Below are 20,439 nucleotides of genomic sequence, written 5' to 3' on the forward strand. Positions count from 1 at the left end.
GGCTTACTCTGAAGTAGTTAAATATATAATAGTTATGCTAACTAATAATATAACACTGTAGGAATTAATATCAGTAGCTTTTCTACTGTTCATAAGCTATTTTCTTAAAAATTAGGTGTGAATGCTCTATATTAATGTTGAGATACCAAAAAGATGCACACAAAGACAATACAAACACTTGAAACTACAGGTAGTCCTCAACTCAACAACAGTTCATTTAGTGACTATTTAAAGTTACAACAGCACTGAAAAAAGTGACTTATGACAGTTTTTCACACTTCTCAATGTTGCAGCCTCTCTATGGTCATGTGATCAAAATTAAAATGCTTGGCAACTGATGCATATTTATGACAGAGGCAGTGTCCTAGGGTTATGTGATCTCCTTTTGTGCCCTTCTGACAAGCAAAGTCAATGGGGAAACCAGATTCACTTAACAACTGTGTTATTAACCTAACAACTGCAGTGATTCACTTAACAACTGTGGCAAGAAAGGTCATAAAATGGGGAAAACAATTTTATAATTGTTGAATTTGCACAACAACATATAGAATTTCTTGATTTCCAGCAGATGTATTGAAGTGTAGTTTTATTTTCATAGTTTTTGTACCCTCTCTCCAAGATTAGCTGTACTTGCCAGCCATACTTCTCATTCAATTCTCTATGCTGTAGATGTGGCACATTTTTCTTGTTTCTGCCTGTTGGTTGATTTTAAAATTATTTTTCTAGGAAAGAATTCATTGTAAAGAAACAATACTTGTGGCAATGCTCAGTAAAGGCATGAAGCAAGGATATCTGGGGGACGGTGGTGGTGGTGGATGATGGACGGATCGTGCAAACTTTCTACATTCTTAGCCTACTTTCTCAAAGTTTCTGATAAATCTTCTGTCTTGCAGCTATTATGATTGTTTTATCTAACCCTTAATGGTGAATTAGGGTATTGGGTTTTTTTTTTTTAAAAAAAAAAAGCACTGCTGTATTTTGCTACATAATATAAATGATTACAGGTGTAGATTGGATTTTCAAGGCCAAGTATCAGCTTTAGATGCTGTGAAAGATAGCTTCCTGAGCATGTTGAGATATAACGTCCCTAATTTCTCACATCCCACACCAATATTGAGAATCTGCACCATTAAGAACTAAACAGGCAGAAATCCAGCAGATACTGTATCTTTTCTGCAGCAAGTGGTGGTGCAGAAAGCTTCACCAATTCAACATTCCCTTTAGGGGCTTCTCATCTGTAAGCTTATTAAAGAGAGAGCCTACCTGGAAGTAAGGAGAAATTTCCTGACAGTAAGAGCAATTAACCATGAAACAGCTTGCCTGCTGGACTTGTGTGTGCTCTGTTGCAGGAGGCTTTCTGGAAAAGATTGGACACACATTTGTCTGGGATGATATAAGGACTCCTGCCTGAGTCCCTTCCAACCCTTTGATTCTATTTTTGTATAAATAAATAAAACATAAAGACAAGAATTTGCACTAGGACATCATGTCCCAAGAGATGAGATCAGTCTGTGGAGACACCAAAGCATTGTGGCATAGGTGACATCAGGCATAGATGTAGCATGCTGGGATTTCACTAATATGGATGATCCTGCTGTAGGCACTAATTCCAACCTGGGTGACAGACCACCGACCTTGGCAGAAAAAACACCATGCCAATCAGAGGCTGTTAACTCTCAAGGTCGGAAATAGTTATAGACCTAACAGAAATAATACTTCATTATCAACAGCAGCTTGGGCAAAGGTTGTACTCCTCTGTGGCTTAGCTGGGCAAGCCCCAGTTGTTGGGAACAACTGTGGTATTCAGTTCCTAACTTAGATCAATTCTTGCTTATTCCAAAGTTTGTTATAGAGAATAACACTTCCAGTGCTCCATTGACCTTGGATTACATTAGTTACATTACCACACTCCACAGTTTCCTCTTGATTCTAGAAGAATTTGGTATGCAAACATACATAGAATGCTCTTCCATCTCACTTGCAGGCAAATACATGGGCAAACGCAACATTTACCTTAGACCTACTGTTTGCACTGGCGGCTTGGTGCGCAAACAACTCCCATGCCCATTCTTACAATTTCATTGCTGGGCATTTCAACACCTTCTATGTTTTTTTGCAGATAAACTATGAATGCTTAATTCTAGCTCCCCAAGTTTGATTCATGCTACTCAGAATGGAGGTGTTGATAAAACCAAGTTACGAAGGACCAGAAGATATAAGCAGTTATAGTACTCACAGATGTGCAGCCACAAATAAGCAGATTGGGAGTAACAATCCCACAATGACAAAAATACTGAGTTTCTGTTCCCAAAAAGTCTGATGGGCATTCTAACCTATTCCCCATATTTTTCTTTCAGTGTAACTTACTATTATCATATATTATCATACTATAATTGAGGACTTTTCCTCAAGCATAATAATAAGCTTTATGACAAGCCCCATAGTCAAATAGGCACTTCCCTATCTTGGAGCTGAAAGTCTATTACTCAAATATTAGCATGGCTTTGTGGAGGAGTTTTGATATGCAGTTGAAAACGTTGCTAAAGTACAAATTGCTAATAAGGAAATATTATGTCTGTACCAACGGAAGCATCCAATGATACAATATATGACCATCCCATGCTCTCTAAACATTTTTATCCACCTACTGAGTCTTCCCCAAGGACCTGAGATAGGCAGATGCTGTTGTTGATTGATGATGATTTGGAAAAATATTGATTAGCTCTTCCATTACACTGATATAGAACTTATTAAGCAGAAAGCATACACATACAATTTATTTGGATAGGCTTTCAAGACTCTGTTATTATACACTATGCCCGTGATGGTGAACTTATGGCACACGTGCCACAGAGCCCTCTCTGCAGGCACGCGAGCAATCTCCCCAGATCCCATGAGGCTGAAGAGAGGCCTACTATGGCCAAAACGGGGCACGGGAGGATGCAGCGTCCCCCCTGCGGCCCGTTTTTGCTCCCAGAAGGCTGCAGGGAGGCCTAGTAGGCCGAAAATGGCACGTGGGGGTGGGTGGGTTGCATGTGCATGGATTGAGGGGGGGTTGTGTGCGCATGCACAGATGCGGGGAGGGCACATGTGCATTTTATTATGGATGCAGGTGGGCATGCATGTGACAGCGCACATGCACATGCACTTTCGGCACATGATTACAAAAAGGCAACCATCACTGCCCTATGCTAATAAAATAGCATTCCTGAATCCTTTCCATGACTCTTTTTTATTTCACATACCTCAAAAGGCTGACAATTGGTGACCCAAGATTGTATATCTGGTGTTGCATTGTCTTTCCAACAATGATTTAATTGTTTTTAGTGTTTTCCTGACTTGTGAATTTATAAATCTTCATGTAAATCTTCATCTTCAGTTTAATAGAAAGAAAGACTAGGGGAAACATGATAGCAGTGTTCCAATATCTCAGGGGTTGCCACAAAGAAGAGGGAGTCAAGCTATTCTCCAAGGTACCTGAGGGTAGAACAAGAAGCCATGGGTGGAAACTAATCAAGGAGAGAAGCAACTTAGAACTGAGGAGAAATTTCCTGACAGTTAGAACAATTTAATGAGTGGAACAGCTTGCCTCCAAGTGAATGTCCCAACACTGGAAGTCTTTAAGAAGATGTTGGATAGCCATTTGTCTGAAACTGTATAGGATTTCCTGCCTAGGCAGAGGGTTGGACTAGAAGACCTCCAAGGTCCCTTCCAACTCTGCTATTGTATTGTATTATATGTAGCAATTCTTTACGCATTCTGCTATATAGTACAGGTAGTCGTCATTTATCAACCATTCATTCAGCAATTATCTATGGAGATTCTTCAGTCATCCAAGTCATGGTTGTCTCAAAGGTGGTTTTTCAAGAGGCAACTGGTTTTTTGGTTTTTCTTTGAAGATGTTTCGCTTCTCATCCAAGAAGCTTCTTCAAAAACCAGAAAGTCCAGTTGCCTCTTGAAAAAGCACCTTTGGATCATTCAGCAACTGTTTGAAGTTGTGATGGCGCTGAGTAAGTGATACTTACAACCAGTCCTTGAAGCTCTGACCTTCACACCATCTTTACAGTTACAAGATTTAGGCACTTGTCAACCAGCTTGCATTTATAATGGTTGCAGCACCTTTCCCACTGGGTCTCTGATCACCATTTGCAACCTTCCCAGCCAGCTTCCCTTAAGCAAAGACAATGGGGAAGCCAGCACAGGTCACAAGTTGCTCCAGTAATTGTACTGTCCTAGCTTCCCTGTCTTCACCCACCACCTGAACTAAACCTCTCCATGCCTCCCCTCCCCACATTCCTTACCTGGGACTCCAGCCCCCTCCCTAAACACCGTCAGTGTTTAAATTCAGATTATTGTACACCAGAAAGTCTGAATTTAAGTTTTATCATATGAATAAAAACGAAATCATTCTTGCACTATAATGAAAGGGGTGTATATTTCCTGGGGACAATTCATGAAGTTATTTAAATGAAATAAAGCAAGCAGACTCCTGCCATAGCACAGGAATAATGCTAGGCATAAGATTAAAGGAAATAAGCTACCCCAAGGGGAAAAATATTCACTCTTGAGCTGCTACAATTCCTGAGGTCCAATCATGTGGCAGAGTTAAATATAAACAAGCCAATAATATTCCAATTTAGCGATGATGGTGCAGTATCCACAAAATTGAGGAAACCTTGAGGATAACACAGGTAGCTTATGTGACAGGAACAGCCATCTTAATTGTGAACGTCTTGGGATCAGCACTTTTTGAAAGCGAATTGTCTCTAGAGACAGCAACCCTCCCCGTATTTATCGGGTGAAACCAGCACCGAAAATAATACGCTTGAAAACACCGCTAAGGCTGGAAAGCATCTTTAAAACCAGCAAAAAAACAAAACAAAACAAAAAAACAAGGCCGCCGTTTTGGCTAAAACCTGTTGATAAACTACTAAGCCGTTGCCACGAATTATCCATGCAATATTGTGGTTCAGACGAAGGGAACGAATCAGCCAGGAGCCGGTTAAACGCGCAGGGACAACGAAAGGAAAGTTGGCGAGCGCATTCCTGCGGCCGAGACCATCACTCCGTGCTTCCTTCCCTAAAAATTTACATTTCTGTTAGAGGAAAGGTCACAGGGTTGTGCGGTAGGCGGAGCTCGGAGCACTGCGGGGAGGAAGGAAAGCGGGCGGGCAGCGCTGGCTCCCGCGAAGCGGAGCCTTTAGGGATTTAGGGAAGGGAGCCAGCCGCGAAAGGGAAGGGAGTATGCGGGGCTGTGTGTGTGTGCGCGCGCGCAGAGCAGCCGCCGGAGAGTTGCGTCTGCCTTTGCCGAGGGAATATGCTGCTGCTGCTGCGGTGGTTGCTGGCCTCCCGTTGCCAAACGGCGCCTGGAAGCCACTGGCGGTGGACGCAGCCCTTGGCGGCTTCTAGCCGGGGACCGTAGCGAGCGTCTCTCCCTTCGGCCGCAGCTTCCTTTCCCCTCTCCGCCTGCGGATGCTGTAGCTGCTTTTCGCTTCTCCGCCTCTTCCTGGGGATCGTGGAGGAATCTGGGTCTGGCATCCTTGGGGAGAATCTGCCAAGCGACGGCAGCAGCAGCGTCGAAGGCAGCCAGGAAGGTCCGATCCTGGCCTGAGAAGACCCAGGCTACCCTCCCCATCTTCTAGCGGTGGGTATTCGCTAGTGATGCGCCGCGCGCCTGTTTCCAGCCTCGGTGCATGGAGCGCTAAGGGGCGGGGGAGGGGGGAGAAGAAGAACGAAGCAGCAGCTTCTCGGCTCATAGAAATGCTGCATCCATTCTTCCTCCTTCCTCCTTTCCGCCCCCATTTAGCATGGGAGGAGTGGGCACCCACTCCGTAGTACGTCGGCGGAGACAGGCAGAGCGCTTTGAGGAGCAAGCGCATTTGTTTAGCTGGCTTCAGCAAGCTCCTTTTTTCCCCAGCCTGGTGATCCGAGACGGCGAAGCCAGAGTTCAAGCAGGCATTAAGGGTGCTGATTCAAGGTGTGGGTGTGGCCATTGCCTGTTCCTTTTATCGGGCCCACTGAGTTCACTTCCCCGCGTAATACGCTGACTCGCTAATTCTGTGCTTAACTAGCGAATCATACCTGCCAGTAGGTGCTTCAAGAGGTCACATTCCTTTATGAGGAAAGAGGGAAAAATGGAATTGCCTGTATGATGGCATTTATTGGAGGAAAAGATCCACCCACTTCAATGTGCAGTTTGAACTGTCACCCCGCCCTTTTCAGGGTTTGTTTACATCTGATCCAACAAGAATACAATTCTAACACGTTTATGAGTCTCCTTTTTGGAAGAAGTTTTGGAATGGTTAACTATTAAAATGGTTTCTGCTAATGTTACTGCACTGCTGTTTATGTTGTTAAGTGGGTAGAAATAGTTCACCGTGTTAACCAGAACTCAAGCCATTTAAAATTTAAAAGGGAAGACTGATATTTTCCATATCTGGCAAATGCACACCCACACTGTCTCTCTCACTCACTCCTATCATTGTGTGTAGGGTTTCCAGATCTTAAGGAACAAATTGATAATTTTTGGACTTTTTTATTAGGATTTGTGCAGTGCTGTGCCTGTCTCTGTTTATCATGCATGTTAAAATGCATTATTGATGACATAAGCTGCTTTACACATATAAATAGAAAGTATTTGCATTAGAATGGATTTTTCTATTTCCAGTTTTAGGTTTGCTTCATCTTTGAAGTTTTAGTAGGCATGTTTGCAAGGATTCTAATGAAATATCTATAATTACTATGTCAGGTTTTGTTTTTTTTAAAAATCAATATTATCCATCTTGAATTAAGTGTACAAATTGAAAAGTAGTATGAATTGCTCTTTTCTGCCTACATGGTATTTACACAATCCTTTCAGTTTTGGAACAGTTTTAGGAACTATTCCTAGTTCCTAAAGGTATTGAAGATATCGGACTTAGTGCACCTAGTTCCAAAACTATGGGATAATGATATAATCTCTCCAGATGTTGCTGAACTGAATTCCCACTTGATTTAGCCAGAATGGCCAGTGATGATTTTATAGTCCATGAATATATGGAAGACAAACTTTAACTGAAACTAGCAACTCATGACCTATTGGGTCACGATTTCAGAGATAATTCCTTACTTAAACAGAGAAACAGAATAATCCCAGGTGGGCAAAAAAGCAGTGGAAGTGAAGCATCTTTCAACTTATAAGGCAGCTCCCATTGAGTTTCCTTGTGGAAAATTGACAGGGAGCATTGGAAATGATAATCACGTGGCCATGACTGGTGCAACAGTGTGGCAACACTGGAGCAGCCGCACCTTTGCCAAAATTTAATCCCACAGGAGTCCTGGATCCTGTGGGATTTTGGATGTATTTTTAAGGCAGCCCATTTGAGGTACATTGATTCAAAAATGATTGCTCTATGAAGCATTGCTTTGCCCGATTGGAGGTTACAAACAGTCTTGGTATATAGATACTAAAGTTCAGTATTGTATCTATTTCCTTTTACACCAATGTTGATTACAACATTATTTGAGTCCACAGTCCTCAGCTAATTCCCCCCCCCCCCATTGATTTAATTACGCCTACAGAGTTAAATCAGCTTATGGTGTGATTAGGTTTCTCCAATTTTTCCTATCACAATTTATTTTCATTTTTGGTTCACATTTTTTCAGAGAAACAAAAAAAACAAAAAACAGGAAAGGATAATAATAAGAGACAAAATATTAGAGATATAAATTTCTGATACCCTTTCTCTATTCCAATGATTTAAAAACCTTTAATCCTTTTTTACTTTGATTTGATGCTTATATAATTGGGCTTACCTGAAAGGCAATTTGTATAAGACTTTAAGACCCTTAAGAAATGAACATAATTATTAGAATATTTTGGATAAGCTGGTATTATGCTGATAATTTTCACTGGGAAACTGATTGACATTATTTATGATATATATGGAACCATAGAACAAAATTTTTAGGTAGTCTGACAGGGCAGTGATCAATTTCAGGTCCCCTGGTTTTTAATTTTTTTTTTACAATGTTTTGTTGTGGATACAAAACTCGATATCTTCAGTGTAATTATGGGTTTGACTACTTGTGGTTTATTTTTCACTTTTTATTTTCCATTCTATTTTCTATTTGAAAAATAGCTTTTTAGAGTGTACAGTAGTATTACATCCAGAAATGACAGTGATTTGGTTCTACCTATCTAATAATTTTAAATAGCACATCTTTGTCAAATTATTGCTCTTTATTTGCTTTAGGTGATTATGTTTCTAGAATTCAACAATACATAAAGGCATTTTGAAGTGAATCCTTTAATTATAAAGCAAGAATAATTATTCCACATGGTTTAAAATCAACACATCATGCAAAAAGACAACTCTATATAAAATGAAACTCACAGGGTATGTTTAAGGAAATACACAGAAATGAGACTTAAATCAAGAATTTCTAGAATTTTAAAGTATATCCATGTAAGTTTTAAATGTGAAAGACCATAAAAATATTGCAAAGAATTGCATGGTGGAACTATATTGACCTGATGAGACAAGCAGTAATAAAAGTTACTTCTGACCAAAATTTATTGCCAATTTTTAATAGTCTGACATTAGGATAGGGTAGGGTATAGCATAGCATAGCATAGCATAACAGGAATCAATATGAATACAATACTGGACACACTTAGAAATTCCGCAAAATTGTTACTTTGGCTCAGATACACCCGCATACTGGAAGGGGAGCAAAACATTTGGATTATATACAGAATAGTTGAAGAAATACCATATTGAAAAGACTGCATCTTAGAATAGGAGAGGACTGGAATTAGAGGAGTAATGAAGATTACTGCTTGAGAGAATAATAATAAAAAAGAACATCTCCTTTCTGTTCTGCCACAAAACAATACTGCACTTAGTTTCTGGGCAAATAGCCAACAGCAGCACTGAGCTTTTAGCATTGTAATACATAGCAAGGTAGTGACTCAGGATGGTGGAATAAGAGAACAAAATTAAAATCCTCTCCCTCCCCTGAAATCTTCCTCAGCAACCCTGTAACTCTGTAATCCAAACAGCATTTTTGAAACAATAAAATGTGCATGTGATACACATTGGATGGACAGACACAGATATACAGATAGATAAATAAATAGCTTGATAGCATGGCAGGAGCCCAGGAAGGAATGACAGTTGGTCTTACCTGAACTGTTATTTTAAGAGGTGTTTGCAGGATGGGCAAATTATGGTATTATCACAGCCAATTGGCCTCGAGACTGGGTTGAAGCTGAAGCCACACCTCTGGGTTCCTCTCCTCTGACTCCAGTTTCAATGCAGTGTGTACTCCTGAGATCCTGAAAACAAGTCACAAAGGAGACACCTCCACCCCCCAATACTGTCTATCTAACCTAGGGTGGGAACTGACCAATCCTGGAAACACCTCTTAAAATAACAGTTCAGGTAAGACCAACTATCATTTTCCAGAGTGGGTTTGGGGGATGGTCCAGTGATGGGACATACCCAAGTTTCTGTCCCCTAGGGTGGGCCCTCACTGATCCGACAGGACCTGTTGCAGGACCCTGCGGCCGAATGCCGCGTCGGAGGATGCAAAAGCATCCAGTCTGTAGTGTCAGATAAAGGGCAACGGGGAGGCCCACGTCGGTGCCCTGCAGATGTCTTCTATAGGGGCCTAGGAGGCCCAGGCCGCTGAGGTGGCTGCGTTCCTGGTGGAGTGTGCCGTGATTCCAGCCGGAACCGGCAAGTTTTGCGCCTCGTAGGCGAGGGCAATGGCCAGACGAATCCACCGACTAATGGTGGATGGGGAAACCCTCTTCCCTAGCGATGAGGGTTGGAACAATACAACAGAGCCTCAGACCTCCAGAACTCCGCCATCTGTCTTAAGTAGATCCGTAAGGCCCTTCTTACATCTAGGCAGTGCCACCTGTGCTCCCGCTGGGAGAACCACCACCTGGGCACGGTGGAACACAATGTTCACCTTCGGCAGGAATGCCGGGTCAAGGCGAAGCACTACCCTATTGTTGTGAAACCTGCATAGATCCTCTCTGGAGGAGAGGGCTCCCAGCTCCGATACTCGCCTAGCCAAGGTGATAGCCACCAGGAACACAAACTTACAAGTGAGTAGCTTCCGGCTGACTGTCCGGAGCGGTTTGAAAGGCTCAGCAGTAAGGGCCCGTAGCACTGTGGGAAGATGCCACGTAGGACACTTATGGACTGGTGGGGGATGAAGGTGGGTCATCCCCTTGAGGAACCTCTTGACTAAAGGCAAACGAGGCAGCAGAGTGGGGCCCTCCCCAGGAATCACCATGGCTAGTGCTGCTAACTGTCTCCTAATAGTAGCTAGGGACAGTCCCTTGTCCAGACCCTCCTGGGGGAAATCCAACACATGGGGGACCGAGGCCCTGGAAGGGGACACGTGGGCAGCCTGATACCAGGAAACAAACGTCAAACAGGTGGCATCGTAAATCCAGTTGGTTGACCTTCTGCGGGAAGCCTTGATGGTTCTGATCACTTTCTGGGACAGGAGAGCACCTATCAGGCGCTCCCGCTCAATCTCCACACAGTCAGTTGGAGCCACTGTGGATCTGGGTGGATCAACTCCCCCTGTAGTAATCTCACCTCCCCCCTTGGGGAATCCTCCACAGTCTTCCTGCCGACAGGCTCAGCAGGTCCGCGAACCAGGCCCTCCTAGGCCAGCAGGGGGCCACTAGGATTACCTCCACCTGCTCTCTGACTGCCTTCTGGATGACCCCGGGAAGGAGAGGCAGTGCGGGGGAAAGTGTACAGCAACCCGACCGGCCACCTGGAGCAAAGGGCGTTGACCCCCTTCATTCCCCGAGCTGGGAACCGAGAGAAGAACTGTGGCAGTTAAGTATTGAATGGAGTGGCAAACAGGTCCACCACCTGTCTCCCGAACCTCTGGCAGATCCTCTGGAAGAGCTCCTTGGACAGATTCCACTCTCCGTTGTCTACCGTCTCCCGGCTCAGCCAGTCCACCTGATGGTTGTCGACGCCGGTGATGAGTTCCGCTCAGATGGAGCGTAGGTATTTCTCTGCCCAGTATCCCAGCGACATCACCTTGGTGTGCAACGCTCTGGATCGTATGCCCCCCTGTCGATTGATGTGCACCTTTGCTGCAACATTGTCTGTTAAGACGAGGACGTGGTAACCTTCTACTGAGGTTTGGAACTGTCATAGGGTGAGGTGGACTGCCCGGAGCTCCAGCCAATTTATGTTGTCTTGAAAGTCGTTCTTTGATCACTGGCCTTTTGCCAGCTGGGAGCCTAGGGTCGCCCCCCCAACCGAACAGGCTGGTGTCCGTTGTCAATATGAGACGCTCTTGTTCCCTGAATTCGCAGCCCTTGAGCAATGCCAGACATATCCACCACTTGAGAGACATCAGCACTTGCGGTGTCACTGGTACCTTGAGCATCGAGTTTCTGGAATTGGCTCTCTGATATGGCAGCAGCCTCCATTGGAGCGTCCTGGCATGTAGTCACAGCCATGGGACCACTTCGATGCATGAGATGAACTTTCCCAGCAAGCTGGAAAGAAGGGCTATGGGGACACAAGGATCCTTCCGGATCTAGTTAATTAACTTCAACAAGCTGGACTTGCGATCCGGGGAGAGAAAAACTTGACCCAACCAATGACCAACCCTAGGTGGAGGATTCAAGTAGCTGGAAGTACTCTTCTCAAAGTTAATCGAGAACCCCAAGCCCTGGAGGGTGTCAATGACCTGCTGGAGATATGACCTAGTCTGGGCAGGAGATGCCCCCTGAACGAGGATGTCATCCAGGTAACAAACGAGCCTGATGGGAATCTCCCTCAGGTGGGCAGCTGCTACCGCTAGCACTTTGGTAAAGATTCTGGGGGCCGAAGCCAACCCAAATGGAAGCGCCCTGTACTGGGAATGAGCCCCTAGATAGGAGAAGCATAGGAAACGCCTATGCTCGGGCAAAATTGGGATGTGCAGGTAGGCCTCAGTGAGGTTGATGGATGCCATATAGTCCTCCTCCCGAATCCCTGCCAGGATGGACTTGAGAGAGGCCATTTTAAAACGTATGTGTACCAAGAATTGGTTCAGGCATTTTAGGTCTAAAATGGCTCTCCATCCCCCCGATGATTTTGGCATAGGAAAAGGTTAGAGTAGAACCCCTTTGGTCTCCAGGGACTGCCTCTATGGCCGCAATGTCGAGCAAGTGTTGGATGGTCTTTTGCATCTGCTGACGTTTATCAAAGTTCCTGGCCGGGGGGAACATCTGGAAACAATTGGGGGGAGAGGAAAGGAACTCCAGACAGAGACCATAGGTCACTGTACTAAGGACCTAGGCATCCGTGAAAATCTCCGCCCAGGCATCTGTGAACAGAGCCAGGCGGCCGCCAATGGGTGGGGTCGTAGGAGACCTACCTGCCCTGGTGGAAGGGGCAACTCCCCCCGAAAGGGCCATTTGTTCTGGGGCTGGAAGCGGAATCTGTCCCGATTCAATCCCCTGTCGGGTAGCTACCCTGCCGGGAGGATACCTGCTCTGGTGAGTTTCCTGCTCCTGTGGTCACTGTGCAGACCTGCGGTAGTAGGAGGTGGTCCTCTGCTCCACCTTTTTGGTTGGTTGTTCTTGTCCTCCACCAGGATTGGGTCAAGGGAAGCTCCAAAAAGGGAGCACCCTGTATAGGATGCTGAGCCAGCTGCCAGTTTGCCTTGTTGTCCACCTGCCATCCCTGGAGCCACAGGAGGTGATGAGGCGCGACGGACAATGCCATAGCCCTGGAAGAAAACGTCATAGTATTTAAGGTTGCGTCAGCCGAAAATTGAGCAACTGCCACTAAGTTGTTTAGGTCCTGGTGTAGACGGACGTCTTCCAGTGGAATGCGCTCCTGGATCTGCTCCATCCAAAGGATAGCTGTACGACAGAAGAACGACGCAGAGGCCGCTGCCTTAATGGCCCATACAACTGCCTTAATGGCCCATACAACTGCCTTAATGGCCCATACGACTTAATGGCCCATACGACTGCCTTAATGGCCCATATGACTGGAAGGTCTTCCTAAGGATCATCTCTGCCTTCCTGTCCTCTGCCTTCAGGTTGTCTGCCACATCCTTGGTACCAGCAAGGCTGGGGCTGCCAAGGCCACCACAGGCTGATCCACAGAGGACATCTGCAATGCTTGGGAGAAATCTGGTTCGGTGTTATAGAATCTGTCATTACAGCCTGGAGTAGGGAAAAACCCGGGTGTCTCCCACTGCCTCCTAACTATTTCCAGGAATAAATCGGAAATTGGGATCTCCTCCTTAACAGTTTTTGGCTCGGATTCTTAGGGAGTCTGCTGCCGCCGTGTGCCTTCCCAGCTGCTTCTGCTGCTCCTGGGGCTTCCGCAGCCTTCGCGCTCTTCTGTGCTCTCTTTTAATCCTGCGGCAGCGAGGCGCGCTCTGTTATAGGGCTTCTGGGGCTGTCGGGCTGGAAATCAGAGCCCTTTAGCCCCCACCAGCGCCGATCTGCCCTCTCAAGGCTCCACGTAGTCACCAGCCAAAATGGCCCCTGGAACAGCGACCCAGCAACCGGAGCCTCCAAGCCTTGAGATTTAAACCCTCGGGTAGCTGGAAAAACTGCAGCTATCAGCAGGGACTTACTGGGAGGTAAAGGAAGGGTCTCCTTGTGAGATAGGAAACAAGCTGAGTAGAGGATGGTCCAGAAAAGGTAAATCAGATCAGGAGTCAATAAATTTCAACCTTTCTTTGGCCAGACTGGATTGAAACTGGAGTCAGAGGAGTGGAGCCCAGAGGCATGGCTTCAGCTTCAACCCAGTCTCGAGGCCAATTGGCTGAAATAATACCTTCACTGGACCATCCTGCAAGCCCACTCTGGAAAACAATAATTCTTTTGCAAAAAAGAGTAAGTCGAATATGGAGCTCAACTGAAGTTGATATTTTATGGATTATAAATAAAAAATGGGATATGAGAGGAAGAGAGATTTGTTTGTAACCTTTGTTTATACTTGTGATGCAGGTTGCAAGTCACTTTTTTATATATTTCTTTTTTGTCATAAACTGCATTTATGTTGCTTGCCGCATCCTTCAATCACACGATTGTGATTTGTAACCTTACCAGCTGGCTTTCGACAAGCAAAATCAATGGGGGAAGTCAGATTCGCTTATAACACTATGATTCACTTAACTAACTGCAGTAAACAATGACAGGAAAATTAGGTTCGGTCGTGTGATGACTCGCATGATAATTATATCACTCAGTGACTGAAATTCTGGACCCAATTGTAGACATAAGTCAAGGACTACCTGTGTGGATGATAACTTCTTTTATTAGAGATTTGTGGGGAAATGGAGCAAAGCTGATCGGCGTTGGCAGTATTTTGGGAGGTGGTTGAGTCTGCACTGGAGAAAAGAAGTAATAGCGTGGCATGCTCTTTTGGATGCATTAGATTTTCAGAGTTTACAGAAAGGAAAGGAGGAATCAAGCAAAGAAATCAGTGTGCTGCAAATCAGTATCTTCCTGGTCTTTGCTTTGTCATTTCTAGAGAACGTTGGCCTCTAGCAAGTGCTACATTAATCAAGTTCCTCGACCTTGAGCCATAAAGCAATTAGGCTGTCATAAGAAATTGACCTCATTTCCTGAAAAATGCTCTTAGTCAAAATGCTGAAGTGCTTAGACACTGGTTTTATCCTTTGAAGATGGTATTGTTAGGCCATATTTCAATCTTTGCCTACTGAAGGACATGTATATATTATAGCATTACTATTAAAGCAATTTCAACTGTTCTGTTTCATTTTTTTTTAAAAATAGCCTGATAAAAGCACATGGCATATCCAGAAAATGGATCACAGGTCTGCGAAAAAATTTTTTCGAGAACTGTTTTGGTTATTCCACGTAATCTTTATATTTTTTGGTGTGCTGAATCCGAAAATGACCTCCATTTTGTCATAGAACATCACTTTTCCTGACAATTTAGGTAACTATGTTAAATAAGATGATACTTCAAAATAAATGGAAATAGGCTTATAAAATTAAAGTTTTATTACAATATTTTCATGAAAATCCTTTTTTGAACTGAAATGAGCTCATCTACACACACTAAACTCGATTCTTCTTCCTTGTGAGGCTCCTCTTGGTGCATTTACGCTTGTGAGTAGCATCTGGAATGTCTCTCTGAAGCATCCAACAGTAGTCTGCCATCATTGTAATGTTCCATTTTCCCTAGTATCTCCTTTCCATCTCTTTAATGTCTTGGTGGAATCGTTCACCTTGTTCCTCACTCACAGCTCCCAAATTTTTAGGAAAGTAGTCAAGATGGGACTGGAGGAAATGCACTTTCAAACTCATCAGGCAACCTAAAGGTTGAAATGCTTTCAGCATTCTTCCGACGATCTTTTTGTAGTGAGGATCTTTGTTATTGCCTAAAAATTTCTGTACGACTTCTTTAAATGCAATCCACCCTTCTTTTTGAGGATCCGTCATGGTATTGACAAACTCTTGATCAACTATAAGCCTTCTAATGTCTGGTCCGACGAACACACCTTCCTTCAATTTTGCCTCCGACAGGCATGGAAACTTGGTGACCAAGTATTTGAAGCATTCTCCATCTTTTGGAAGTGATTTTACGAATTGCTTCATCAATCCCAATTTTATGTGGAGAGGTGGTAGAAGAACTTTATGGGAAGGTACCAAAGTTTCTCAGAGGACATTTTTTTCACTGACTGTTAGCACCCTCGGCTGCCAACTCTTCTTGGTCCAGTGATTTTGTCGGTCTCGACTGTCCCATAGACACAGAAAACAAGGGTATTTGGTATACCCAGCTTGTTGCCCAAGCAACATGCACAAGACCTTCAAATCCCCACACACTTGCCAACCATGGTCTTCATATTTAAGTTTACGAAGAACCAATTCCAACTTCTCGCAGGTTTCCTTCAAGTGTACGGAATGACCTACAGGTATGGAAGCGTAAAAACCGTTGTGGAGTAAAACTGCTTTGAGACTTCTTTTTGAAGGATCTATAAAAAGATGCCATTGCTCTGAATCATATTGGATTTTAAATTGACCCATCAGACCTTCGACATCGATGCAATAAACCAACTTGTGTTCCTGGGCGAAGTAAGGAATGAACTCCTTTTCGCGATGTCTGAACCATGAAGATGACACTCCTGGCAACAATAAATTCCTGCTTTTCAGCCTTGATCCGAGTAACTCAGCGGCATCTTTGGGAAGATTCAAGTTTCTTACCAAATCATTCATCTCCTCCTGAGAAAACAATTTTGGTCTTGTATCATCTTCAAAGTCAGAACTTGATTCGTCATCTGGTTCAGGTATGACTTCACCTTCATTGGAGCTAGGTATCTCTTACAAGGTAGCAGGGGGCTTGGGTACTGGTATATCTGTGCCATGGGGGATGGGACGAATTGCTGAGTGAAGATTGGGGTATGAAATGGAATGCTTCCATTTGGAATTAACCCTTTCACATCGCATGAACAAAAGTAACAGTCATCACTATGGTTCTTTTGCTCTCGCCATACCATAGGAATCCCATAACAGAAAGATGTTTTCTTACCCTTTAGTTTCGGAGGTCCTCAACACACCGTTTGCACAATTTATGAGGCGCCCAAACTTTATCTTGATCTCCAATTTTTAGTCCAAAGTATGCAAAGTATAGTTTTTTCACAAAGTCTGTAATATTCTGCTGTTGCTTCAACACTGTATATTCATCACAGATGAAACCGAAACTGTCTGGCGAATGAATACACTTTCGCGGAGCCATAACATAACAGTTGAAGAATGACGAGTTAACATGAATTGCAATGAAAAAGTGTGAACAGTCTAGAACCAAGAACCTGATGATGATTCGTGCACAAGTGTGGCATGCAGGAGAGAGCAGCTCTGTGTCTGTACACGAGACATCACAGTGCTGGCCAGGCACCCTGCACTGACTGGAGATGCTGCTATCTGCCCTGTGTCTCCCTCCCACTGGATTCTTCAGGAAAGATTAACCCCTTCTACCATTAGAAGCACAGACGTAAAACTTGCTTAGATTAACCCCTTCTACCATTAGAAGCACAGACTTAAAACTTGCTTACCTTATGTATATATTGCTGACCATCAGATTTACAGTGCTATATTTTTTTTACATAACTCGGACAAACCCTTTAAGGTTTTTTTTGGCATTTTATATCTTAAATGCACTTATGTGAATTAATTAATAGTAATTTGGACTTTAAACTTGGTCAAAAACCCATAATATAAAAAAAAATACCAAAAATTAAAACATTTTGCACCTACTGTTTTAAAATACTTTTCAAAAGCAGTGTCCAGTATTACAGTAATCAGATTTGAGTATGTGTATTAGTGGCTACATCTGCTTTATCCAGGGAAAGTGCAGGTGCAACAGCTGAATGAAAGGGGAACCTTCTTGTGGATTTTCTTATACTTTACAGATTATGTTGCTTTCCATACATATATCAGAGTAAAGAACCTTCTGCCAAGAAACAGTACATAGGTTGGCCACCCAGTAGGAAGAAGAAGAATAAGGTTATTTTTATTCATTAAACAAAATAATCTCAAACTCAAAACCAGAGGTGGTATTCAGCAGGTTCTGACCAGTTCTGGAGAACCAGTAGCTGAAATTTTGAGTAGTTTGGGGAACCAGTAAATACCACCTCTGACTGGTCCATCTATTCTCTGCCTCCCAAGTCCCAGCTGATCTGGAGGGAATGGAGATTTTACAGTATCCTTCCCCGGGAGTGGGGTGGGAATGGATATTTTACAGTATCCTTCCCTTGCCTCGCCCACCAAGCCACGCCCACCAAGCCACGGTAGAACTGGTAGTAAAAAAAATTGATCCCATCACTGCTCAAAACATACCCTCACATCAAAATAATAAAACAAATTCAATTATTTTCCATATCAAAATATGTTTTAAAGGTTCTTCACCTCTGCAACAAACCCAAATTGTTCTAAAATACTATTTCTCATTTGAGCAGCCTTAATTATATATTTGGAGTGCTGCTAACATTTATATTTACCCTTGAATGAAGCAAGGCAATCTAATGTTAGGATCCCAGTGAACTGTTTTAAGTTGTAATGGATATATAGATACCAGACTATTCCTGAGACATATAAATATATACAGTATGTAATATCTTTTATAGCTAGTCCATCACTATGCATTTCCTTACCCAATATGATATTTTTAGAATTCCTTGTATTTTATTATGAAGTCCAGCAGTTTGAATCTTTTCCTTCATTTTTGCCTCTGTGTTAGGATAATAATCAAGTATTTCTTTGCTTTGAATGCCCTTTTTGTTCTTAGTCAACCATTTTAGAGGTTTAGTACTCTTTTGAATAGTGACATCCAGATTCACTTGACTTGTCCATCTGAAAATATGTAAGAATGTGATAGACCATGTAGCAGCACCATAGCTTTAAAAACCTCATTTACTCCAGTGGAGGTCAGATACATGACTACCAGAGTTGGAGTAACTTACAAGGATCCATTTGTAAGGTCTTTTACCAATAATTTGAATAGATAGTGTTAGATTGGGTAATGGATAGACACACACAGGCTTATGGTAACAACAGCTCTTTATTATAACACAACAAGTAAAAACAATCCAGCGAAGGTTGAGTCTGACAGCAGCCCATTTATAGGGAGCTGTCAGACCCTTCAACCAATAGGATTAGACCTCTGTTCCTGCCGGAACAGAGGACCTTGGTGGAAACCATTGTAGCTAGTATGGATATCTAACAGATTGCATACCTAATTCAGCTCTAATCACAGAGACTGAAGTGCCTTATCAGTTCCTAAGGCAGGTCTTAAGAAATACCTCTGCTTTTGTACACGTAGTCCTTTTCTTACACAGTTGATCCCAAAATTTCCATTGCTAAGCAACACCATTGTGTGAGTTTTGCCTCATTTTATGGCCATTTTCACCACAGTTAAGCAAATTGCTGCAGCTCTTAAATTAGTAACATGGTTGTTAAGTGAATCTGGCTTCTCTTTTGACTTTGCTTGTCAGAAGGTTGCAAAGGGCGATCTCATGATCACCTTGGTCACATGCATTTTTGATACTATAACTGACATAAATACATGCCTAGCTTGCTAATTTTGATCAAGTGACCACAGAGATACTGCAACAGTTGTAAGTGTGCAAAACAGTCATAACTCTCTGTTTGCAATGCCATTGCAATTTTGAACAGTCGCTAAAGGAATGATTATAAGTCAACAACACCCTGTATGAGTAGGAAGGATTTTAATAGGTCCCACAATTCTGCCCCATCGTTTAGTACAGGTTGTTTTTGTCCTTATGTACCTTTAGTGCAGTAATCAGAATGTCAGGGTGTTTGTAGCTGAGCATTTTTAATAGCATATTAGGGCTTACTTTTGCCTTGGCTGTACATTGTTTGAAGTAATCTATTCATGATCTTTTGTTGGTAAAGATTACATCTTGGTATGAAATTCTCTCTCTCTCTCTCTCTCAGGCAGGGGGTTGGACTAGAAGACCTCCAAGGTCCCTTCCAACTCTACTATTGTATTGTATTGTATTATTTATTTCAACATATTGAAAACACAATAAGGTAGATAGTTTTTAGAGAAGACCTCTGAGGCCATTTTGAGAATATATCACCAGAACAATGTTATCAATGTATTAAAAATATTAATAGGTTTGTTAGAAATCTTGGTCATGTATACTTCAGGGGGGAAAAAGAAATCCTGGCATGTCATTGACATAGAAATTAAGGAGCATTTGTGCAAAGGTGTACTCTTGTCTTATGGTTTTGTAGATGGGAATGTTCTGTGTTAGGGCACCTTTAGTTGCTGTACAGACTTTTAGATAGGTGTTTGCATAAAAGGCCTTAACCAGATATAACTGTCTAGACTTTATGTTTAACCTGGCCAATTTCTTCCAAAGAACCATCTATTGAATCAAATGCTACACTGAAATCAATGAAGGACGCAAAAAGTTGTTTTCCTTCAGATTCATAGTTAATTATAAGATGATGTGAAAAAATTACCTGTAGTAAAACAGTCAGGTCTGATCCAGTTTGTTCTTCTGCTAAGAGTGTTTACTATATGAACCAGTACTTTTATCTTGTTTAAGAGATGTTAGGGTTAGGGTTAATCTATAGGTTAATGTATATATAGGTTAATCAAATCTATAGGTTAATTTATACCTTGGCCACTAAGTCAATGCAGTTTATGGGCCTGTAATTTTTTTTTGGGGGGGGGGGGTTCCTGGTTGCCTTTTTATATTTCATAGTTTTATAGTTTCAAAGCCTGGATGATATGTTTAATTTCCACTGCATAAACTGTTGGTTTGCGAAGGATATTGTCAAAAATATAGGTGTTCTAAGTAACCTGCAGTAGGATGATCTCTGGTTGGTATTCAGTAGAAGGAAGGTGATTTGACCACCTAGGATTATATGATGATAATGATGTGATTTGCAGCCGGTAGATC

The 20,439-nt window shown here is 42.8% G+C and overlaps 1 protein-coding gene across 2 annotated transcripts in view; it reads left to right on the plus strand.

Annotated features, from left to right (window-relative positions):
- The first annotated feature begins 4,461 nt into the window (after positions 1-4,461).
- NCOA7 (nuclear receptor coactivator 7) overlaps positions 4,462-20,439 on the plus strand; it is an 88,300-nt gene continuing 72,322 nt past the window's right edge. Inside the window, exon 1 of one of the 2 annotated variants that reach the window (XM_081941792.1) lies at positions 4,462-5,644. The gene's annotated coding sequence lies outside the window, so the exon portion shown is untranslated. The remainder of the gene's footprint in view (positions 5,645-20,439) is intronic. The other variant, XM_081941791.1, reaches the window with a different exon arrangement.

The sequence above is a fragment of the Natrix helvetica genome (genome assembly GCF_964273705.1).
Source record: "Natrix helvetica genome assembly, chromosome: 2".
Taxonomy (NCBI): Eukaryota; Metazoa; Chordata; class Lepidosauria; order Squamata; family Natricidae; genus Natrix; species Natrix helvetica.